General features: G+C 37.5%; 1 protein-coding gene and 1 long non-coding RNA gene across 5 annotated transcripts in view; one reads left to right on the forward strand and one right to left on the reverse strand.

The window, feature by feature from the left end:
- grip1 (glutamate receptor interacting protein 1) overlaps nucleotides 1-26,063 on the forward strand; it is a 309,859-nt gene that overhangs the window by 20,781 nt on the left and 263,015 nt on the right. The window lies entirely within an intron of this gene.
- Nucleotides 10,255-25,201, reverse strand: LOC148654735 (uncharacterized). The gene is made up of 3 exons (XR_015941132.1): nucleotides 25,063-25,201; nucleotides 11,440-11,584; nucleotides 10,255-10,497 (listed from the first exon to the last, which is right to left on the reverse strand). It is a non-coding gene; the product is annotated as an uncharacterized LOC148654735 (long non-coding RNA).

Genomic DNA, 26,063 nt, shown 5'->3' on the forward strand with positions numbered 1-26,063 from the left:
CAATACTGAGGAGTGAGTACTGGGTGATAACAAACTTCATTTTTTCTGTTGCATTTTGGAAGGTTTTTTTTTTGTTCATGGTCAAAGAGAGAATTCTTTATCACCACATTATTATATGTAGTCCTGATAAGCAAATTATTTCAATAAATTTGGCATTTTGCCACGTGGATTTTTGGTTCAGTCTTAAACACCTACAGTGGTGTGAAAAAGTAAGTATACCCCGTGTAAAGGATATTTGATCAGCATTTCAACAATACTGATAGATAAAGGTGATCTAATTTTAAAAAATAACATTAGAAAAAATACATTTTGCTCATTTGTACTATTTAAATCAACAGAAATGCGATTTCCCTGTGTGGAAAAAGTTAGTACACCCCTGCCTTTGCATCAAATGCCTAAAATTAGAATCAGGTGCACCATAACAGGTGCAAATGATTAGAACATTACTAGAGTAACTTGGAGGGCACTGCCTTATATAAGCACATCAGAAACCTGAGGTCTGGTTTGGTCTTAGCAATTGAGGTGTGTGGCTACATCATGCCAAGATCAAAAGAGCTCTCTGAGGCCCTCAGAAGAAAGACTGTTGATGCCTAAGTGTTGGAAGGGTTTTAAAGCCATTTCCAAGCAATTTGTAGTCAATCACCGCACTGTCCGAAAGATCATCTACAAATGGAGAACATTTCAAACCACTGACAATCCAGGCCAGGTCGTCCCACCAAATTCAGCCCAAGAGCTGCAGGAACTCTCCATGAACCCCAGGATAATATCAAAGGATTTACAGGCAAGACTTGCCTCAGTCAATGTCAATGTGTATGACTCAACCATTCAAAAGAGACTGCATAACTGTGCCCTACATGCGAGGTCATGAAGGAAGAAGATTCTGCTCTCAAAAAAGAATATAGACACAACTGTAGTTTGCTAGACAACACCTTGGTAAAGATCAGGACTATTGGGACAATGTGCTCTGGACAGATAATAGAAAGGTAGAGCTGTTTGGCTACAATGCCAGATGTCATGTTAGGCAAAAACCAAAAACTGCCTTTGACCAAAAGAACCTCATACCAACTGTAAAGCATGGTGGTGGAAGCATTATGGTTTGGGGCTGCTTTTCTGCCTCAGGGCCTGGCCAGCTAGTCATCATACAGTCACCCAGGAATTCCACATTGTACCAGAGAGTACTTGAGGAGAATATGAGGCCATCTGTCAAAAAGCTCAATCTGAACCATAAGTGGACCTTGCAACAAGATAATGACCCAAACCACTCAAGCAAATCCACAAAAGAATGGCTCAAAAAGAAGAAATGGAGGGTTGTGGAATGGCCAAGTCAAAGCCCAGATCTTTACCCCATAGAAATACTTTGGGGGGACTTGAGGTGGGCAGTACATGCAAGAAAGCCCTCAAACATCACACAGTTGAGGGAGCTCTGTAAGGAGGAGTGAGCAAAAAGTTCTCCCAAGTCTATGTAGGAGACTTATAGACAATTACAAGAAACGCCTACAAGAAGTGAATTCTGCCAAAGGAGGCAACACCAGCTATTGAAGCTAGGGGGTGTACTTATTTTTTCCCACAGCAGACAATTGCATTTCTTTTTGCTGAATAAATTCTCTGCATTAAGTATCTTGCTCTAGGGTACAGCACAGCAGTGCTCTATGTGAGATTTGAACCCACAACAGTCCAGTTTTGAGTCCAGAGCTCTAACCACTAGCCCTCATTGCTGCTGTTGCATACCAGATGGGAATGATGGGCCTTATGGCTTCCTTACACTGGCTGTTCTGATAGATAATATTTCTTCTGCCCTCTTAAATCAACTAGTGTTCCACAGCAGGGCCTGGAAACTAGAAGACACCACATCAAGAGGACATTTCCCTTGGAGAAGGAAAGCAAGACGGGGCTTGTCTGGGATTTGAACCTGGTGTCTTTCACCTAAAGCAAGGATTATACCAACAAATATTTCTTTGTTTCCTTGTGTATTTTCAGCACTTAAAATAGTTTATTCTTGTTCATGAAGATTTACAAAAATGATTTATAGCAGTTCATGTAATGTATCCACATTTTTACATCAAAATTCTACTTTTGTAGAAAAGTAGTACTACTTTTATGTGTAAAGTTCCTTTCCAAATCCAAGGAAGCTGTACATACTGATAATGAAAGAAATGCAATAAAAAGTAAAAAAGAAGAAAGAAAAACAAGAGCATACAGGTTTATATAGATGGAATGTTAGGCAATCAGTAGACCTTGGCAAAAAGGAATGTTTTAAGTTTGTCTCTTGTGGAGCCTGCAGAAGAAAGCAGTGTTGAAAGTTACAAATAGAGGTGCAAGTTTGATTGGAACAGAATGCAGAAGGCATAAAACTGCTTGAAATGACCTAACCATATTTAAGAACCAACGCATTAAGACTCCGTGATATCCTGATGAGGTGTTTGTGAACTCCCATGATTCACAAGCCTGTGGGTTAAATTGTCTGTTTTTGTTAGTTGTGTTATGTCCTGATTTCTTATGTATAGTACAACACAGGGTAGATTAGCCCTGGAAGGCACTCTGGTGCTCCTTGATTCAGGGTTTTAAGATAATTTTTTTTCTTTAGTGTAAGCTAAAGGTTAAATGTTTGAGCAAGGGTTTATTTAAAGCTTTGGTTACGTGTGCATTCTCTGATCTCTTTCAAGGCCTTTTCAGAGTAACTGAAGGAGTCAGTGTGCCTTTGGGGGTTGCCTTAAATATGTGTTTTTTTTTGCTAGCTTTGTAATATGTTGAGATTGTCAGTCCTAACGTCTCACGAACCTTTCAAAAGAGCATTTCCTAATTGTGCATAAAGGCCCCGATTTCAGGTTGTGTTTTGCTTTGTGAGCGCTGTAGCACGCGATGGGCAGAATTTAGGAGCACAGAAGATAAACTGTCAAAATGTAAAATTGCATTATTGAAATATAAAGAGCTATAGTGGGTTATTTTGTGGCAACTGACCCATCTGTTCAAGATTTTATCGAGGACAACCACAGTGTTGAAGGAAAACTAAAAATATGTTTATTGATATAATAATTTTAGTACTAACAAAATCTTAAAGGTACTGGGATCTCCAAGTTTTATTTTATAACACATTATACTTTGAAGGTTAGATTAGCGAATGATCACGTATGGATATGCTTTACAGAATTTAAAACATTTTTATTTTATAAAATTAAATGAAAGATCATTAACTTAATTTTGTCAAAAATTAGAATGAGCTAGTCAACATGGTTTATAGATGTATGGCTGAAGTCAAAAGATTAAATATCCTGAAGACACTCAGGAACTATCCTTTTATTTTTAACAGATGTCCAAGGGTGTACTGCCCAGAATGAGGACATTTCTGCTGATTATGTGTAACTTATGTGCATCGTGCACTTAGCTTTCAACATGTCCTCTCTGCCAGTACCTTCGTGGATTTGTCACTCATTTTGTAGGATTGAAAAAAAACCAACATACTCTTCAGGATTTTAAAGTGCAAATGATGCTAGGTTCAAGCTTAATATGTTGTACAGTAGCTATTCAAAACAGCCTTTTAAAAATGTCAAGAGTTAAGATTATGATTCCTAACAAAATGTGACAAAGTTTTTAAAGTATCACTCTAACAGTTAAATTATTTCTACCTCTACCTCCCCTCCATCAAAATGAGACCATTCTTCAACTGGTCATGGTACAGCATCATCGACTCCTGGAGGTGTCTGAGCTCACATTGACGCCAGTGATAGAAGCTATCTATGGGGTCTCGTCAGGCATGTGGAGTGTGTTGCAGTGGAATGTGCAATGGTGAACAGTTGTGATAAGTGGGCATGTCAGAGCAGTGTAGGGGGGGTGTAGGAAAAAGACATGATGATGAACATTCAGTGATTTCAAATGAGTTATGATAAAAAAACAAGAGAGATCTAGGTGGGTATGTGTTAAATGGCTCCAAGGTGTACTGTGAAGAATTGCATTTTTTAATAATTCATGTTAAGTGTTTTTTAATGATTTTTATGAACCTCTGAGAAGTGGTTAAATAATATCTTAATGTGTTATGGAAACCATGTTTGGGTTTCATCCTTTTATCAGGAGTCAGTTGTTTTGCTGCAACTGGGAATGTTAAAGAAGGATTGTTTTTGAGGATGAAGGGACTGTGATATATGACATTTTTCACACTGCTTTTATGTGTTTGCCTTGCTGGCTGTTCTAAGAGTTTGATTCTTGCTAGACCGCTGTGCTCTTCTGTTCTGCAGTCTTCAGTTTTTTGCGTTTATATTTTTCAAACCTATCTCCTTGAGGTATCATAAGCTGCTTTTGTGATTAGTTCAACTTGCACTTTCTCGGTATCCAGCATAATACAAACACCCCTCCCATGCTAGAGCCTTTCTTGGTGGTGTCCCCAGAATAGTATGTCTGATAGTTTGAATTTAGAATTCTGCTTTTAAGCTTCAGTCAGCATGTGAAATTCCTGACACCAGCTTGTTTGGCCTAAAAAGTGCTTTTTCAAGTAAAAAATAAAAAGTCAGTCACTCTTAAGATACTACTACTGGCCAGTAGTGACTGGTATCGACAGTGGTGTTAAGAATTTAAGCTGTTATTTAAATGATTGTTTTTATTTCTTTTCAAATCACATTGCCTTTCTTACGGGAAATGGTAGTACGTTCCGTTTTCATCTGAAAGGATTATGCGCTAAAAATCTTTTTTTTTTTCCTAAAGATTCACAGTCAAAACGTCTCTTGACGGATGAGTCATTTTTACGGCCTGCTTAGCGCCTTGATTTGTTTGCTTTGCAGACCTGTCTGAGAGCAGTTGCCCAGCAGTGGCTCAGAGGTAATGATTTGTCTTCCTGTGGGTGAAATTAGCCTCTGCCCTCACACTGGATGGCCATCTACCAGTGTTCTTCCCTTTAGGGTTAATAATTAATCACGTTTGTTAGTTAGAGAGCCTGGATAGGAACAGTGTAGTAAGGAATACTGATTTTCTTCAAGGCTTATTCTTAGGGCTCTGTTTGGAGCTCACTCTTGCTAGGAAAAACAAAGGTTTTCTTTTATACCATGCCATGTTGAAAATTCCTATTTCCTAATGCCATGTGGAATTTGAGTACTAAATCCCCCTTGAAAAGCAATGGATAAAACTCCACATGAAAAGTGTATTAGTTGGTAGAAAGTCCATTGACATTTCTAAACAGCATGACAAGTAAAATGTATTTTATTTTTCATGGTTTTGACAGATTTCTTATTCTGTTCATTATTCTGTCCTAATACAAATATTTGTCCTTTTTTTTAGACGAGAGCTGATATTTTGTGATGTTCGTCGGGAACACAAGTTACAGGAGCAGTATTTTCATTATATTTCCTTCCTTGATAAATAATACATTCAAAATAGAGATAAAGAACTTGAAAGTTTAAAGTATTTACAATCTTGCCAGCATTTGCATCAAAGGAACAAGTTAAGATAAAAACCAAACCTACAACAAGGATATGCATTATCATACATCACAACGTTGTATATATCATTAGTTACTGATAACAGGACAGAATGTGTAGGGGAAATGAAGAGGTATAGTTATTTAAACAGTTGTGAAACTAATAGCTACAAATACCAGTGTGTGTATATATGTGTCTATGTAGAATGATAGTGAATGTGCATTTCCTCTAGAACAGGAGGCACTTCTTTACCCAAAGGGTTGTGGGAGTATGGAACAAGCTACTCAGCCTTGATGTTGAGGCTGCTTCTCTGGCTTCATTCAAGAAAAGGCCGGGTGAGATCCTTGAATCAATAAGCTGCTAACTACTAAACAGGCTAGGTGAATTGAATGGCCTTTTTTTTTGTAACTGTTCTTAGGACACATTTTCTTGGTTGTGGGTGGATAATGTCCTTGATGTTTTGGAGCCAAGTATTAAAGTAAGAATAGATTTTGTTAAAGATTTCTTAGCTAAAGCCAACCCTTTCAGGACTATCCTTCACTAGTACTAAAAGAGATCCAAGGGGGACTAATCATGAAACAATGACTGGAGTTCAGTTGTTTGAAGCGTCAATAACTCAAGATGCAGTGAATCAAGAAATGGTATTTGCTGCATGTGTCCCCGATGCCCCCAGTCCTCGACATTGCCAATAAATATTCCCAATTCATCCAGTTTCCCAATTTGTAACAGTGAAAAACATGTGCAGTGTGCTTATAGACTTTTGCAGTTACTTTTTATGTTTCTAAGTCATGGGCCACAGTTCTAGTATTAGCTCCACATACTGTATTTCTCCTGTGTTTTCTTTTTTATGTTTCCAGATCAAAACTGCTGCTCAGCCTCAAGTCCTAACTAAAGAAATATGTTCCAAAATGAGGTGATTAATTTTATGATTTAACTTTTATTATGGATTGATTTCCACTCGGGTTTAATCAGTCACCACCAAAGCCCTTTAACTTCTAAACTGAATCTTTTCTCCGGAGATAAGTAGTTTTAGAATCCTCTGTTTTTGTACTTTAGTCTTTGCTGTCATATAAAATTAGAAGGAGATCCTTTGAACATAATTCTTAATTGCTAGCATTTTGTAGTTTCTGTCCTGTCTAATTAAAATCATGGAGCAAACTCATTTACATTTACCAGGGGTTAAAATGTAACGTGGATGTTCTTTATGGATTAGTGATAATAATATGGATTGCATGGGTCTAAGATCAGTCATCTTGTTCCAACATTTCCCAGATCTAAAATTCTTCCCTCTCATATCTGGAGGTAGAAAAGCTGGAGAAAAAGAACAAATTCTTCCTCTTCTTTTGCAATCATTAAAGTACTTTGTCATGAAAATCTTAGACTAATCCAGTTCTTGTACTCCTTGTCACTGTGCTCCTCGCTCTGCTAACTCTGATAAAGCAAAGAGCAGAGAACTGGCAGTGATGCAATTTCTGGGCAGCATTTGTCCTCGCCTTCTCTTTACAGATCCCGTACAGAGATGATTAAAACAAATATGTTCAGCTGGTTAATAACTGCCCTGCCACCAAGAATCACAGTTTGCATTTTGGCTCAGAGGCTGGAACGTCAACTATACATTTGTAAATCTTTTTGCCAACTGGCATAGCAGCAATTTGAATTTTTCAGGGTTGAATTAATGCTATCATGGCAAAAGATGGATGTTGATACTTTTCCATAAAGTTCTTGTGTTTCCTTATTTTTTTTAATGTTATTCTGATTGCAAAATGAATCTAATTTCTGGATTGGTCAGCCACTCAGAATTCTACTTCAGTAGGTGGTATATCCTGGCCTGGGATATTTTCCTTGTGGATACACATTTTCTCCTTGGAAATGTGGCTTTTCTCCATGTGCTCAGCTTTCCTCCTACAGTCCAGAAACACAGTATAGATTTCATTGCCATCCCCTGTGTGTGTACCCTGCAGTGAACTGGCAACCCATGTAGAGGGCATCCTTGCTTTGTGTCTGCTGTCTGCTGGGTTAGGCTCTGGTTCACCGTGATTCCGGATTCAACTGAGTACATGTTAAAAATGGATGGGTGTAAGGGAAATGCATGTTCTGAATAAGATATGTAAATAAGTAACATGAAGACCTGACCATGAATGTCAGAGCCCTGAAGGCTTGCTTGAGAGACTGCACACACATTTAAGATCGGATCACTTTATTGGCCATATATAATTTATTGTATTAGGAATTTGTGTTTTTGCATACCCCAACTTGCTCTTCGTGAGACACACAGACAGTGAGAGAAGCTTGGGGTCAGAGCGCAGGGTCAGGCGTTTATACGGTGCCCCTGGAGCAGTTGGGGTTAAGGGCCTTGTTCAGGGGCTCAACGGAGTAGGATTCCTCTAACGCGGGATACGACCCGGCAACCTTCCAGCCACAGGCACAGATCCTTAGCCACAGAGCCACCGCAGCACCCACAGTGGCATTTATGAAAAATGGTATTAATTTCTCCTTAAATACAGAAGACTGAGTAATCCCAATTGGCTTAACTCTTGCTCAGAGTGTAGGCTGACTCCCAAGGCCTGGTTGTTGCTTGAGTACAACAGGATAACTTAGCCCGGGATTCTGAGAGTGCTGGCTGGGTTGGGGTGGAGAGGCTGTGGTTGATAATACAATAATATTATCATCATGTTGTTATTACATTATCATACTGTATAATATTATAATTATAATACAATAATACAATGTATTATTGTATTGTGATAATACGAGTTATTGTAGCTTTTTGTAAAATTTCAATTCCTGTCATTTGTTGCTTTTGGTGATATTCTCCAATTAGCACTAACCCTCCTAACAGAGCAGATCTTTAACTATTCATCTGATGAATTGTATAACAGACTTCCAATATATGTTTGTAATCCCTTTGAGTAGAAAATGTTTCAGTGCTTGGCATTAAGATGGTCCTAGTGAAGACATTTGAGTTACAGAAAACCTGTTACCATTCCCAAAAGATTTAACCACCAAGCATGAACTCTATGGTGCACTAGGAAAATGCACTTTCGGTATTAGGAAAGAAGAGTCATGTAAAAGTAATCATAAGAAATGTACATCTTGCTAATATACAACCAGCTATAAGATATTAATGGTGAATCAATATACATCATTGAGATGTCTACTTTACATATTATAATAACATAATTTATCTTACAGTATTGTGATAAATGATTCATTCTTGCCGGCTATAAATCTGTGATTAATTCTCTCCTGATCATTGGATTCTAGTTCTGCTAGTTGTAAAATAAATCCTGTTTGCAGAGTTGCATAAAAGGTAAAAGCTGCTTCACATGTAAAATCTGAAGCGAAAAGGATCATAGAAGGGCTTGCTGCTGAATTTTTTATGCATGTGCAACTGCTGGTTTGAGGAAGCCATTTTAGCTGACGTTCTACAGGCAGTGTAGTCAATACAAACTGGATTTGTCACCTACATGCCATGTTGGTACTGTGGCTTCATGCAGGGTGACGTACAGTACAAGGATAGGTACACATTTATATCTGAAAAGTTGATTTTTGCAATTAATAAAACATGTAGCACTATTTCCTAACTTGTAATATCTCATGGTTCAATAAATGATAAAATGAAAGTAAAGATTCGATAAATGTGCAAGTATAAATATTTTAATGTATCACTTTGTTACACATAGCAGATAAAACCGTCATAAAAGCTCTCCACTAATTTAAAATGTTAAAAATGCACATGCTGTAGTCTTTGTTCAGCAATAAACACATTGACTAATACATCCTACAGGAGCCCCTTTAAGAAATCACTTTTTGTTTCCTCTTCCCTTGTGTTCAGTCATGCTCGAACATCTTCAACATCACAGTTTGGAATTTGTGGTGAGTGTAAAATACGGTCAGTCCTAGTGGCTTGCATAAATGAGAGTAGAAACATGAAATAATCACAACCCCTTCATAGCACAAATATAAAAAGCAACAACAGATATACTTTTAATAATTGCTGGACTTTACAGAATCCTTTTGTGTAAGAAATTAGAAAGTAAATACTGATCTTAAGTATAGAAGGTCTTGTATTATTCTGTAAAGGTCAGACAGAATAGTATTTTTTAGAAAAGTAGACTTAAGATGGAAAAACAGCTATAGCCAAAATAATTTCCCTGGGTTCAGCTTTAGTTGCTACCATCATATGTAACACCTCCTTCTGAATGAATTATCATGCTTTTTCATAACAGCGCCTTACAGACTACTTGATGTCCTTTAAATTTAATATACATTGATCAAATTGCTCTAGAAAATATGTAAATGTGCAATATGATTTTTTAAAGTAACAATTTTTTCTTTAATTGATATACCTACTGTTGGACAGAAAACATTTCCTTGATGGGGGGGAAAGGTGCATAGTGGGTCTCAGTAGTTTTGTGCAGTGTACAAAAAATCTCAATCTTAGTGTGCCAGTATCCTCTCCTCCTCCCCTCACTGATTGCACCTGAATGGGAGATGATGAACAGCCAAAATCTCTCTTGAGAGACTGTGGATGTATGTGCATGTTTAATGAGAAATTGGTTCAGTTTGTGTATCTCTATTAATCTTCTCAGTATGTTGACATCACCCTCAGCCACTAGCTGTTACTTAACTGATGCTTTGTAAGGATATTAGTAAAACGTATATTTTATCTTTCTGCTTTAAGAGCTCGAGTGAAATTGCAGACAAGTACTTCCAATGCCTAGTCATTATGAAATATTCCAGGTAGTTTTTCTTGACCACTTGATCTTCACCTCACCTAGTTATCCCCCAGGCATCCCTGGCTATTTGTAATTTGCATAGGAACTGTGATAAATGATGCCATCAGAAAATAAATATGTAATGAGTTTATTGGTACAAATTAATAATTTGACACAAACTGTAAAGAAAATTCAAAATGAATGTGCGGACTACATTAAAAAGCATTTAATTGATTGTATGAGTGGAACAATATACACATGGAGAACATGGACAGATGTAGACAGATCCTGTAATTTGTTATTGAACCACACTCCGTAGATAACAATAGAACTACGTTTAAAATCACAAAAGGCTGAGATACTGGTGAGAGGGAGTCCTGTGTAAAAAAAGAAAAAAGAAATATGAGAGAAAAGGTTTGGAATGCCTTAAGATTTGACAGAGGAATTGGTCTGCTCTAATATCCCCAGCAGAAGCAATCCAAATACATCCAAGCACATTTCTCAGCAAACACAATAAATAGTGAGGCAATTCTTATAGCAAGTCAACTGAGAAACAGGAACATTTACCACAGTGCTGGTAAAATTAAAACACTGATACTCTCTTCAGTTAGGACAATCAAAGACCAGTGGCTTTACAGTTATTCTAGCATGTGGTTTATCTGCACTTCATGAATTACTCCTCAGTGGCACAAGGCCATCATGAAATGTTTTAAACACGTTTGAAGTTGATTTTAAAAACTGCAAAGTTTGACTCAGGAAATGCCAGTTACATGATCAAAGCGCACAATGACATTCTTTTCATGGGCTTGTTGCACGTGATAGGCATTCATGAAAGCAGACAAGCTTATTGCCACTTTTTAAACATTGTCCAAGCTGGAGAATATGTTAAAGAAGATCTGAGAAATGCAATCAAACGGAGGCTGTACTCTACCCATAAACCCGTCTCCTGAGCCATATGCAACATAATGGAGTGGTATTCTGCTGCAGAATAACATTGCAAGCACAGTTAATTTATAGCTAAAGTTTTTATCCAAGCTTCGTGGAATTAAAAGAGGAGATTTCCCCAAATACTGTGGTGTTGAAGGAGGTGAAAACATTGCAGAGGGATTTATGAGATCTGTAAACTCATTTCATTCTAATTGTGACCAACAGTATAGCAAGCAGGACAGTGACACAGTGGTTATCATTGCTGCCTCTGAGCACTGGGGCCCTGGATTCAGTAACTTGGGTACAGTCTGTGAAGGGTTTCTATGTTCTCCCCGTGTTCACATTGGTTTCCTCCAAGTGCTCCAGTTTCCTCCCACATTACATAGACGTACCGGTAGGTTAATTGGATTCTGGGAATTCTGGCCCTGGTGTGAATGTGTTTGTATCTGTGTGGTCCTGCAGTGGACTGCCGTCCTGTCCAGAGTGTATCCTTCCTTGTACCTGCTTGCTGAGATTGGCTCCGGCTCCCCTGTGACCCTGTAATGGACAAAACAGTTAGAAAATGAAGAGTACCTGCAGGAGACTAGTTTTTTTGAACATGCAGTTAGCACCTCAAGAGCTAAACCAGGGTCCCCTAACTGCCCATTTGGCCTTTCATGTTTAGATTTTCACACAGTCAACATTTGTCCATGAAAGAATCATGGATAAACCAACTGACAATGCTGAAATTTTAACAACAAAGCATAACCCACTGGACACTTCCATTGAACTGAAAGTGACATTTCTGTCAAATGGCTTTTATTTTGGTTTATAATTGTTTGATTTGGACTGCAGCTTAATTGTTGTGCACTTATTTTTGAATTTATTGCACAATTTTTGCATCTTTACAAGCAAATAAATAGTATTCTGTTGATATTTTGTTTTAATTTACTGCTACATTTCTGTGATATTGTTGAATACATTGGCCACATGACTATCAATTGCCATACTCAAAGCTGCTATATGCTTATGCATGTAAAATGTAAGACTGAGATGATTAAACCACCGTTATGGGTTACAATACAGGTTAGAAAATTAGTCAAGAAAAACACCTTGTGCTCTTTGTCTGCCAGCTAGAGAAATGTGTCTGATTTACAGCTATTAAATGGCTTTGTGGCTTCATGTCATGTCAGCACTCTTTTGTATTTTCAGTTTGAATGTAAATGTTTATTTAATTAGTATGTTGAGTAGTACAATACATTTAGAGAAAGGAGCAAGAATTTGAGTGAAATTATCTTGCCACCACTGATCTGTGTGCAAGTTTGAGAAGTGAGTCCTCTCCTAAACTGAGAAATAAAGAGAAGTTAAACAGATATTCTTTCTCACAGTGCATAGATTAGCAGGCATAATATGAATATGTTTGACTTTGCAAAATTTGGCATTGAAGTCAGCAAGTGATTTAGTTGGCTATTGACAGACAGATACAGCAATTTGAGCTCAGCAACTTTGATGATGGACTTCTTTGTATAATTAGGAGCTCTAGCATATCAGCTGATGTAGGAATATTGCAAATAGTTTCCTGGAAGGTTTGAAATGTGTGAATGATCTCATTTAAAGGCAGTTTAACACCTTAGAAAATAATTGAGTGAGGTTTCAAGCGGAATAGTTATTACTATATTTTATATATTGTTATTTTAAGTATGGTTTCATGGCAGCTTCCTGAGTGCTAGCAATTTCTAAATTTGAAATATTCTACCTCACTTCCTGGGGAATACTGAGTGAGGTCACATGGCTTATTTAATTTTCTGCAAACAGTTTGGTATCAGAAATAAACAGGAAATAGCTAGAAAGACATTGAAACTAAAATTTCTTTATAACTACAGTTGAGAAAAGGAGACTGTCTTTTGTACCCATCACTTAACGACCTGATTTCTTCTTTGTTTGGGTCGTTCGAATTGCTTCCGTAAGATACAATGAAAGCAGGAGGCACTTGGTTGTGGAAAGTCCCACCTATTTTGTTGAAGCCGATATCCAGGTCCGATTCTGGGGTTAATTAGCTGCTAACTACCTAATGTGCTTTATGGGTTGAATGACTCCTCTCATTTGTAACATTTCTTTTATTTTAAAATAATGTTGACACAGATTTGGGTGATTATAAGCTGCTGCTAAAAACTAGACTGACTTTGGTCCCCGACAATTATGCCTGTAAATATAAATGACGTACTCTGTCCGGTGGCTTTAAAAGGGAAATTCAGAGGAGTTTTACTTTCCGTTAATTTTATCGAAGTTCTTTCAGTAAATGGTGGTTGTCAAGTAGGAAGGCAGAGGTTAAGGTAGATGGAAAGCTTTAACTGGCTCACTTATGTCTTGATACTTCTTCCACTGTTTTCTGCTCTCTTTTCATCCTTCTGCTCCTTGAGTTTTGTATACCACATGGTCACATGGTCATTTTAAAGAATAACAGCAGCATTCATTTGGGGACAGTTTACAGCCTGATTTGGTTTTCACTCAAATTAAGACAGATGTACTCTCCCTTAGGGTACAGAGTGGCTCCGCAGTATCGGGGAGGGACAATAAAATCACATCACCACCTTCATACACTAGCTCACAACAATGTCACAGCAATTAGACTTGGCTATTTCAGTTGTACTGCTGCCTGGAGGGAACCTATTTCTACCAAAAGGGAAGTAATAAATATAGGCACTATAAAGACCCCCCCACAAACACACAGCTATATATATATACAGTATATGAATTTGATTTTTATTTAATATTGAATTCTAATTTCAAAATCATGTAATGATTTTGCACAAGGTAAAGCTGCAGTACATGGTTTTAGAATTTTTATTTTGTTGTAGGCGACTGGAAGCTGTTTTTCACCCATACTCCTACAAACTGTTTCTCAAAGCAACTATTTTAAAATGTATAATTGAGTGAGCCTTTAAGCAGAATAATTACTGTTTTTTATATTGTCACTTTAAAGGTGACTTTGTTTTGTTTTATGTCTCTTATTACATCTGATAATGATTAAAATGACATATCTGTTGACAATGTGATAAAATCTGAACTTGCTCAAGATGTAACTTTATAAACAACCTTTGTTTACTTTTTCTATATTAAAATTGATTATTGCACTCAGTATGCATTTCCTTTTCATCGCCATCTCATCTTAGAGACAGTGTTCCAGACTCAAAATCAGAATTATTCTGCATCTGTAATCTCCTCACAGACGGTGCTTAAACTATTAAAGAAGCGTTTTTTCCCTTTTGATAAGGAGCATTCTTTATTTTGATACTGTATATTGAGACTCTTTTCAAGTGCAAATGAAATAACATTTAGGTGCAAGTCTGAAGATTCTCCTTTTGAAAATTCCTTGAATATATTTCTTCTCTTTCCTGCCTTTATGAAGAAAAAAAGCTGCATTTTTTCCCCTTCCCTTAAAATGTTAAGCCTTTAGTCACTACAATGATTATCCTGTGTTGATAGCATTTAAAGGCATGAGTCTCTCTGCTGCAAGTCCTGCCAATATTCTCTCAGATGCACAGAATTAATGAAAGAGCTGTTGAGGAAGTGGAAATAAATTACATTTGGATGTGATTGCTGAGGTAATAATATTTTAAAGTAATACTGTAGTGTTTTTTAAATACATATTTGGATATAGCATTAATTTTGCAGTTGACTTGCACAGCTAACAGTAAGTCCCATGTTACTCTCTCTGGGCATGAGATGCAGAAAGCCATTGTTTGCATAGCAAGATAATTGATCTGACGTGAAATCTACAGACATCAGCAGCAAGCGCAGCAGAGAGTGCTACACAGAGGTGAATGTGCTGTAAAATGGGATTATGAATAAGAAACAAAAGCTGTCCATACACAACGTTGGTAACAATTTTTATCAAGGTCTAGTTTTATTTTGACATCATAATTGTTTAGATTACACAACTGTAATTTTAAGATCTCGGCTTCATTTTGGGTCTGAATGCGAATGTTACTGAGGTTTCAGCAAACCCACCTTCAGATAACTTGGGCGAGTGTCATCACAACAGCTGCAGGGCAGATCTGTAAATGTTGTTGGAAGAGATTCGGTATCTCAGTGAAATCACGAGGGATGAGAGAACAGGGCTGTCCACTCGCCATATAGCTGCTGTGTTATTCTTTCTCACAGTTTGATCAAACCCTGGAGGAAAGTCAAAGTTTTTTCACTGATGCTCTGTCACAGAGTTGGTCTACCCCATTGAAATGTGCATCTTCTTGGACACATTTAGGGTAGTTAAAATTCCAAGGGAGTAAAATTACTTCCATTAAATTTCCTTTAAACTCAGTTTAGCAGCAGCTGTGGGGCAGTAATAAAACTGTAAAAAAGTTAGTTCTTAATCCCTTGGACCACATCACAGATTATTCCTACACTGAAATCCCTAATAAATGGCTGCAGAACAGTTGTTATGGAGCTTATGCACCATGTTTAGACATCAGCTATTTTATTTTTGCAAATTTCAGCTAATGTCTTGTGGACACCAATATTTTTCAAATTTTTGGTTACAAAGGTTGGGGACACTGTTGAAAAGAGTCTAATGCCAGCTGCTAAATCCAACTCTGATATTTGATGCATGAAACGTAGGACTGCAGACTTTTTATAGCCTGAAATAAATCACATTAAACAACTGATGGTGATGAACAGATTGTCTTAAAGATTGATTCAATTAAGATGATAAGGGGAACAAAAGTATCTGAAGCTGGAATGATATTAGGTTTAAGACTGGAAAACAAAATCCTCAGGGTCTTGATGAGGTAAATTGGAACAAAATAAGCAGCTAGTTTCTTTCTTCGCTTTATGGCTTCTGTTATGTTCTGTCATCCTGGGAACCTTAGTCTTTGTAGTGCAACACCCATTCACCAGTTAACAGAAAGCCACTTGGCTATTTGAGTGATGTAGACTTGATATTCTTAATGTGAGGGTGAAATGCAGCTGTGTTTGAGTTTTACAAGTTTTAATGGTTGCTTTTCAAAAACTTGAACTTCAGTATTTGGGAAATGTAGCCACTTACCCTGCCTTTTCTTATACTTCTTTTGTATTTAGACATGTATTTTAAAATACCCTTAAACAATGTGGCTGACATTGCCTATGGAAAAAGGCAAATTACTACTCTGCCTGTTGATTGCACCTCTAAAAAAATTGAATACATTTTATACTTCTAGTAGGTGGCTTTTTAAAAATACTCATTATTGATCAGTTTAGACTGTTGTTAAAGGAATAAAAACGTAATAAATTTGATTAAACTTTTATATGTTAGACTTGCAGATTTTATTTTCTTTGTTATCTCCTTTGCAGAGCTACTCTTAACATGTTTTGGTCAGTACCTCTGGTACAAAACAATGCTTGGAGTTTTTTTTTCTTTTTCTCCCTCCCACATCAATTTTCAGTTCAATAAACTGTTGTTTTGAGCCTTAAGTGATTTCAAATTGGTTTCCAGAATGTTCTTATCTGGTCCTGCTTGATCTTGGCTGCAGTGTTTTCCTGAAATGTATCTCTATTAATTTGCTTTTTTTTTGTAGGGGCAGTTTAATGATGGGCAGAACTATTTTTAAAGCTTCAGTGCAAACTTTAACTCCATTTTTATTGGTCTTATCTTTCAGTAGTAGTTTATGCCAATTTTACATTTTACTCTTACTTTCTGAAGTTGAGCATATTTGTTTTTTTTTTCTCATTCCTATTTCTGCTCCATCTTGAATGGCATTTTGAAGAAAAACCAAGGGATAGTGAAAGATGTGGAAAGTGTCATACTGCATATTACGTAAGAAATAATGCTTTCAGTAAAGCCAAACTTAAACAGGATAGGCACAACTTGAAGTACAGTAGATGGTGCATAGTTTACATTAAAAAGCATTTACATGAAAAATCATTGTACATTTGTAAATGTTCAACAAGAATATATTATTGTCACTAAAAATAAATGCAGAATGAAATGTTATGATTTTCTGAAGGATTCTGCATACATTCACTTTCTAATGTATCTCTTTGGTAGTTCTTTTTAAAAAATCACCCTTACTGACAATGAGAAGCACTTCTAATGGTTGTAATGGTTTCAAAATAACCTTTAAGTGTTGGAATTGTAAGACCATAATTGTCAAGCGACCCCTGCTATGGAAGATGATACCTTATCCAAGTGGTACAGTAATTGTAAGTTATAAAAGAGAATTATAAAGATCCCTTTCTATTTGTCACTGACCGTGTGGGAGAAAAGCAACTTTTTGATTGATTAACAAGGGACAGAATGTGCACCCTATATTTGCTAGCCTTGTTCTGTACAGCTTAATGTAATATAAAAAGAGGAAGACTCCTTCTTCACCCCCCTCTCCCATTACATTGGTCATTAGCAATTATGAATGTGTTGAAATGTTTGTAATGTGGTGATTGATTTTGGGTGGAATGCGATAGAATAAAAGGCTTGAAAACCTCTAGGAATGGTGTTACTTCTGTCACCCAATGTACATAGTTTTACATAGAAATAGATTTTACGTACTGTAGATGTACATACAGTATAGTAGTACTGTATATAGATTTACATAGGAATGGGACTGGTGAAGGCAACTTAACTGTTACTTTCCTGTTGCCTTCATCCTACTGTATGTGACTCTCAAGGGTCACATAAATGTGTGGTACTATAAGGGGCATTATTGTAAGTCCTAGAAATGCAATCAGCTTTTTTTAAGTTCTAGATTTGCAGTAAACTTTTCCGTAATGTTTCTGTACATAAGCCTCTCAGATTGTAAAAGGTTTTCATGTGTCTTCTCTCAGAGCTGTGCATAACACTAAGCAACACATCAAATATCTCAGTTACATACAGTAGAATATGGAAGGAAGAAAAATACCTGTAAACCTATGGACACCAATCTGGCAACCCTTTGACCAGTGAAGGTTTGGTTATTTTCAAAACAAAACAAAAAAATAAAAGCTTTTGCTCTTAGATACTGTGCGACGTTTCATTTGAACAGCGGACCCAGAGCTTTGATGGTACTAAAAGGAGTGAGAGGCTGATATGCAAAGCTTTGCTTTGCATTGATATTCAGGAAGTGCAGCATGGCCCTCCGGTAATGCAAATATTGTACAAGTGGAGTTAAATGTATGATCCAGATTCCCTTGCCTTGAATTGGCTGGATAATGCTTTTAACACATGAAAGCAATCCACTCTTTTTCATTACTCGCCTCTTTGCCCCCTCTTATTTTAGGTTAACTGCTTTCTTTTCAGCTTGAAGTCGTGCTGCACACGTGCTTTTTCTTGGCATTCATTGTTTTCGGTGAGGAAAGCCTGTGATTAAGGAGATTAAGAAATGATCCACAAGTTGTGCAGTTTCTTTCTGCCATCAGTGAAAGTTGATCTTCTTTCTGCAGATTTGCATCATCTTCTCCTTCAGGCTTAGACTTCTTTAAGAAAGCCTTTTTACAGCCAAGCAGATGTTTATTTTTTCTTCCCATGCAGTCTTCCACTGTTTATGGGGCAAAGAGATGACTATAATGCATTTTGATGTCCTGAACCACCAACAGCACATCAGTTCTCTCAGTGCTGTTTGAGCAGGCACTGCGGATTTTCATGAACAATGATTTGTAATGTAAAATAAAGCAGCAAGTACTATTCTCTGCACTACAGATCTAATGTATTAACTGGTATAATAAATACAGTTCAAGGGAATAGCACTGTTTCAAAGCAGTTTCAGAGGGAAAAACAGCAATCCATTTTAGTGTATAAGGCTTATTTGGAGACTGCTTCTCCCTCACAGTCTGCCATGTACTGTATTGAAGCAATTCTCTGCTGGTCATGAACTGAGCTCTTTGATATGTGTGTCTGTAGTTAGTCAAAGTAGAAGTATAGGTTATGTCTTATGTTTTGCCAACACCCATGAAAACCCCAATGAGATGCGGTCCATCTTGATTCTTCAACCGAGACAGAATGCATTTGTTGTTTCAAAAGGATGGAAAAGGTCAGAGAAATTACCAGTTCTGTTTTGCTTTTGGTGCAGACCTCAGGTGGACATAAACCTCACCTGTGCAGTTTCAGCACCTCGTCTGGATCCTATTCATTAAAGATTAGTCATATTAACTTCACAGCCACTTGCTACTCACTCATAGTGGTGTGGTGATAGTCAATATCAGCAAGGAGAGCTGGAAACTGACCGTTCTCCATCTTTCAAGATATCAAACCAAATTTTGCATTACTACACTTGGTAAATTATGTTCATGCATCGTGCCAAGTGTTTGTTTTCAAATTTTAACATATTGACTGGATAAGAGATTAACGTGTATCTTCAGTCATGTATGAACCATACTGCAAATTTACCACAAATGATGTCCCAAAACTAGTGAGTATTATAGAACAAATAAAAGTAACAGCCCAACCTGATGTTTAGTCATACCTATTAATTTCTGCTTACACAGTGTTAGTAGGCCTAATAAAAAAATAGAACTGTTTCTGTTCATATATCTGGCACAACAGATTACTTCAGGTGTCATTCAAAATAATTGGGGTGAAGTAAATGCGTTTCGCATCAGTCTGCATATTTTTTATTGCTGAGATCTGTTGGATAGTTTAGTAAAACTATATTTTTGGATTGTAGGCTAATTATAATCAACTTGGAATATTAATGGGTATGATCATTAGGAAAAATTGTGAATTATAGATTGTAGTTACAGGATTCAGATTATGGGATGGTGCCTCATTATCTTTAGGACTGGAAATAGTGTAGAAAGAAAATCAAGAAACCTCGTCTTTCAGTTAGTATTTTACAGGGTCTTGGTACATTATATAGCAAATTCAGGCTTCAGGCTTAAAGTTGTTTAATTGTACAAGGAACACCTACTTAGATTGTACAAACTAATTCTAAAAATAGGTATGCCTGGCAGCATATTACTCTGTTATAGAAGAAGTTTTTGAATGCCAGTCTTCTGGCAATTATCCTTCTCCATTGAAACTGGCATTCCAGTGACAGTGTTTTCTTCACATCCATTTTAAAGATATTCTGGTTATAAAAGGACGCTGTAAAAGTAATGAATATGATAAACCAATTAATAGAGTGGTCCTGTTGTGGCAAAGTGCCTTTACAGTGATGTTTCCATTTAATAGACCCTTCATGGCCTGTATGAGCTGGAATATTCTGGAATTCTGCAGGAGGGATGCAGCACCATTCTTCCACAAGAAAGTGAATCAACTTATCTCTGGTTGATGGGTACGGAAAACGCAGTTTCAGGTGTTCCAGAATCTACTCGGAGTGCTTGACTGGGTTCAGACTGAGCAAGTCATGACATGTAGAGAACATCAGGGTCGGGCTCATCAAACCACTGGGTGACCACGTGCGCTCTGTGGGTGAGATCATTGTCACCCTGGAGACACCCTTCCTGCCAGCAAAGAAATGCTGCAACACTGAGTGAAGATGATCACTCAGTAGCATTGACCTTACCTTCTAAGGGAATGAGAACAACCAGAACACTCCAGGAAAATGCGTCCCACAACATAACAGTGCCACAAGAACACTTCACTGCTGAAAGACTCAGGGCTGAAGGGATTTTTGGTTTGGCACCACACATACTTTCATCTTTTTAGTGAACATTTGGTGAAAGATGATTCATCCGTCTCATTTCTCCACTGCTTGGCGGTCCATTGCCTGAGCTCTTTGCACCACGGGACTCACAAACATGCATTGTTCAGTGTGATAAGAAGTTTGCACACTGTAGCCTGACTATAGTGTGGAACTCTGTCGGGCTCTTGGTGACATATTTTTGATTAACCTGGCTGCTCTTGTCCAGGTTGAACTTTTGAGGTCAATTCATCTGTAGTCACTTGTATACATCATGTATTGCACTTTGAATTATCATGGATGCTTGTCTGCCCACTGTTGGCCTTTGCTGATGGAGTCTTTCCCTCAAAGTTCCATGTTTACATCGCCTTAAGCTGCTTCTCATGAAGCAAACTGAGCCGTTTTGGCCACTGAAGCTCCTGCCAAACATGCCCCAATAATTACTCCTCTTTCAAAGTATTTGTTTTCTTTATAAAAGTATTTAAACACAAAAACAGTAAATATCTTTAGGAAAAACTGTGACCATAAAGCTAAACTGCTTTTGTACCTGTTAGACATCAATCCACAAATAATTGCATAAATATACAAAGATCCATGTTTATTCCATGCAAAAAAAAGCAAACAATGGAATGTTTTTTGAGGACATCATTTGACACCAAAGTCAAACAGCAAGGCTGGTGCTCCAGTTATCTCCCTCCCCCCATGTCTATTGCTGACTCTAACATCCTGATCGCCTGGAAGGATTATATTCTGTCTCACCAGAATTGACCTTGAGTGTGCCATTTTACAAGCTGTCAGCACCATCTATAATTTGTCAAACTGCTCCTCAGCCAGTCCTTCCTGACGCAAACCAAACAGCTGTAGTGTCGCCGACTAACTCCCGTCTCTCAGGATTAAGTCCACAAAGGGACCTACTGTCGTCCGGAACTTCGTGTCCACCACACATTCCAGGAACAGGTGAAGAACAGTTTCTTCTGCCCCTTCACAGCCCTCCACAGGGCATCTCCATGGTTCTGTCCGTAACTGCTCAGACCAAGAGAACGTCACGCACCTCCAACCAGGTCACATCCTTATGCTGACTTGGCAAAGCGTTTTCTTACCACAACCCCCTTGATAGGATATATAATCTCTTTTGTCTTATAAAAAAAGACAGAATCTTTTATTGCCCATTTAAAGATTTCTGGCTAAGCCCTTTAAACCATTCTTGTCAAATTAAAAATTCTTTAAAAATGCATAATAAAATAGGAACAGATAGAGTAATTTTTAAATGGTTGTGAGAAAAGAACCATAAAAAAACCCTCAATGTCACACCCTCTACTTTAAGAAAAAAACGTCTTTACACATAAATAAGGACAGTCTTTTCAACCCTTCCATTTTGGTCTTTATATGACTTTTAAATATTTCCCATTTTGCATTCTAAAAGAAACAAAAAGCATAAGTTTTGAAACTTTGACAGATCCACTCTTCTTGCGAGTAAACTGCCAAATCCAAGCTCACCACTTCCTCACCTCCCATTTCCTTCCATTATAACACCATAACACATTATTTCATTTTTAATTCCTACAAATGAATAAATACTTGTTAGAGAACCAATCATAAATCAACATTTCTAGACCTACATTTCCTAATGCCAACCAAATATTTGTCTCGCAGAACAGACAGTATCTTTTACAAATATCAAGCTGTCCCTTATCCTCTGTTCTGGCACTGCACAGGTTTGATCTGTATGTAGATTATTCCCCCAAAAAGCTTTTTTGCATTCTTAAAGCTAAAACCATAAATTGGGTAAAATCAGTTTGAAAAGTTTCCCATCTTGTCTCATTCCCCTTTCTTGTAAATTAGAGATACTATACCTAGCTGTAAGCTCTCTGGCAAAACACTTTCCTTTTCGCTGTCCTTCAGAAGTCCCAAAGGACCCGTGCTTGCCGAATCCCAGAATTTCCTATACAATTCCATTGGCAGTCAACCACTTCCAGGAGTTTCCCCCCTAAAAATCTTCAATGCTTTTTTCCTGCTCATCAAAAGAAAACTCTTTTTCAAGATTCTCATCCACCTTTACCGTTGTCATCATATCCCACAACATTTTCCATCTGAGTCAAATAAAAATCATTATAAGTCTTCCTCTGTCTGCAACCACCAATGTCCACACGCCCCACCTGGATGATGTGACGGCAGCCAAAGTGCACCAATGTACTCGCCACACATCAGCTGTCACTGGGGAGGAGAGCAGAGTAATGAAGCCAATTTATAGATGGGGATTATTATGTGGCCATGATTGCGAAAGCCAGGGTGGAAATGTGGGGTTAACACCCCTACTCTTTTTGAGAATCACCATGTGGTGATTAAATGGCCATGGGGAGCCGGGACTTCAGTTTTATGTGTCTGGTCTCTCATCCAGTTACTGGCCCGACTCACACCTGTTTAGTTTGGGTGGAATTGCCAGTTGTGAGTTGCAGGTTGATTATAGCTGTTGGCTTTATCCAGTATTTAAACTGAAATTTTAAATACTTCTCTCTCTTCTAATGTTTTTTCTATGTATAAAACATTATAATCTTCCTTCTTTCCTCATGCACTTTCCTAGGTGCCTTTTATATTTCTCATATTTCTATTGCTATCTATTAAGATAGCATTGCAACATTTTTTTCTATCCCTCTTATCCTCCATCTTATGCTCTTTTTGCTTTCTGCCACTCCTTAAAAACTTCCCTATGTCAGTTTTTACTCACTTCCACCATAAGGACTGCAAATAATAGAAATCCTTCAGCATCTGCCAATACATGTATTTGTCTCTAAAATACCTGCCACATCATCTTCTAAAAGCTCAGTATTTAGCTTCAAGCATGCGCTCCCAATTTTACCTCCTGTCCCAACAGATGATTTTAAACAAATGGTACAAAGAACCTGCTTCCTACTTGATTCCAAGAATAGACTAAAAATTGTTTTTTTGAGCTTGTTTCCTAATTCCTTTTATCTTCTACCTGGGGAAATCAGTGTTCCACCAGTCTCCCCGTTCTGAAAGAATTATGCATCTTGAAATACTCTAAATTATTTTTTAAAACCATTGTACGTCTTCCCCAATAGATGCTTCATTAAAATCACCCCCCAAAACTACCCTTCCTCGACGTGTTCTCAAATCCTCAAAACATTTTACATCTATCTATTACCACCAAAGGTCAATATAAATTCAAAGAAGTAATATTCTTACCTAGATAGGTTCCCTTAAGTCGTTATGTTCTTCCTCACTTCATTGCTGTACTTTGTTTTACCATCATCTGCATCTACGTCTTCCAAACAGGACAGCACTCCTCCTGCTCTCTGTAATGACAGACCTCCCCCACCTCCAACCCCCAACCCCCAACCTGGACTATTAGCACAGCAATACTGAGAGCAATAACCCCCTGACTCCAGGAACTGGTCGCTAGCAGTTTTTTCTCCTGCTTCAGGTCTAACTTTCTCCTTTCCAGACTCCTGTCAGCTGTACTCACACTTGTGTCCTCTCCACTGTTCCCTTCTTCCACAGACTCATCTACTACCCCTTCAACCTCTCCTTTCTCCAGTCCACTTTCCTGATTTTTATACATTTCTTTATCTACCTCAGTTTGCTCTATTCCACTCCTCCGCATCACTTGGTTCCCTTTCTATATTTTGCTCTCCTTAACTTTATCTGGAAGTGGTTTCCGTCTTATTTCAAAATAAGTGTGTGGTTTTTACATGCAAGTTAGTGCTCTTTATTTCGGGCAGTTCTTTATCTCAAGACCCAGCACCAGACATTTTTTACAAACCCCTATTTTTCCCCAAAATTATTTGGAAATGGTGATGCCCTCTGTAACGGACTCCACATGCGTACAGTTTAACTGGCACTCTCTACAATCCAGTCCTTTTACCATCGTCATCAATAACTGATTGGGTCCTTCATTCAATATCTTTGCAGCCACGTAACTACAAATTTGTTATATATCTTTAGCACAACCAAACACTATCTTCTCTTTCCTGAAAACGGACATTTTCACATTCCAGTCACTGTCTTTAAAATGACATCCCACTCTTTTTCTGATCTCAAAACAATTTAAACAATTTATATCTTTCACCTCAATCCCTTTTGCAAAATCTTTCTAGAAAGCTCAAATGCGGCAACACCTTTCTCACTTACTTTGAAGGAAAATCTTACACAGTTACACCTGCTTACACCTAATTTAGTTACCATCTTTTATGCTAAAATAACCAGTTCATTACACATTAAAAAACTATTAAAAAAACCCACTCTGAGAAGTCTCAAGAGTCTAAAAGCCTAAGTTCACAAACCTGAAAGACATCCACAATTAAAAATTCCCAAAGAAGCTCTTACTCTTACTTCTACCCCTTATTTCTAAGCAACTAGGCCTGTCCAGCATTTTATACATTACCCTAAACATGGTGGGATGTTATTTGGTTGAATTAAATTAAAATAAATAAATTAAAGAATGAGCCATACCTGTGTGGAAGCCCTTTGTTGTAATTTTGCCTTTTGTTGTCACTGTCCCTCCTTTATCCAGGTGCTTCAGTTTCTTTGTCAGCTACCTGTGTATCCAACATGAGTGTGGAAGGAAGTTTTGTTGTTATGCTGGAATTGAATGTCTCCCAGGGGGGATGACCTTGCACACTGCCTGAATTCCTTACATTTTTGTTCTGCTGGTTGTTTCCTTGCATGAACAAATGGCTTTTAATGGTTTGAAAAATCTAGACAGAGGAGTAAAGTGATTTTGCAGAAACAAAGGAGTACATTGGCAATGAACTCCAATTTAAGCTGCTGAGATTGATTTGCATTGAAGATGTTGTAGATGAGAGTAAGCAGATATAACAAAGCAAAGCACAATTAAGATGGTAAGAATATTCAGGGTTAATTTGAAATGTCTAGTATCCACAACAACTTTGATTCTCTATGTGTAGCACTCATTCATAATTTTCTGTATGCTTTATTTATATGCTCAGTATCTTATTACAGCTCCTGGTGATTGAGGTTAGTATTTCCTGAAATTTGTAGCATTTGCAACAGTGAGTGGATGTAGTTTTATTGCTGTTTAGATCAAGACATTTCTGAATAATCCTCTCCAATCCTCTATACATTAGTTTTAACTGTGTGATTATGACTGGTGTGGTTGTCATGGTTCCCATACATTTATGCTGAAATGAAGAAAAAAAAAGTTTTTTAAAAGTTTTAGCTCTTACCATAAAAATGAATTCATATTCACAATAGCTACAGCACTCTTCAAGTGAGGGGTTTGAAAGGTGTTGAAGTTGAAATATCCAAATGTATGCAATACTTTTTGGGTTATTTTAATTATATGAATATTTCATATAATCCATCTTTTTTGTTGGAGTAGATTAGACCCTGTAATAAGCGAGAGGAGGTGATTCATGAAGAAATCAACTGGAATGAGACTGTCACACAGCTGAGAGAGGATGACAGAATGGTGATTGGCAGAAACAAGTCAG

This window comes from Lepisosteus platostomus, chromosome 9 (genome assembly GCF_059453375.1).
Source record: "Lepisosteus platostomus isolate fLepPlt1 chromosome 9, fLepPlt1.hap1, whole genome shotgun sequence".
In the NCBI taxonomy this organism is placed as follows: Eukaryota; Metazoa; Chordata; class Actinopteri; order Semionotiformes; family Lepisosteidae; genus Lepisosteus; species Lepisosteus platostomus.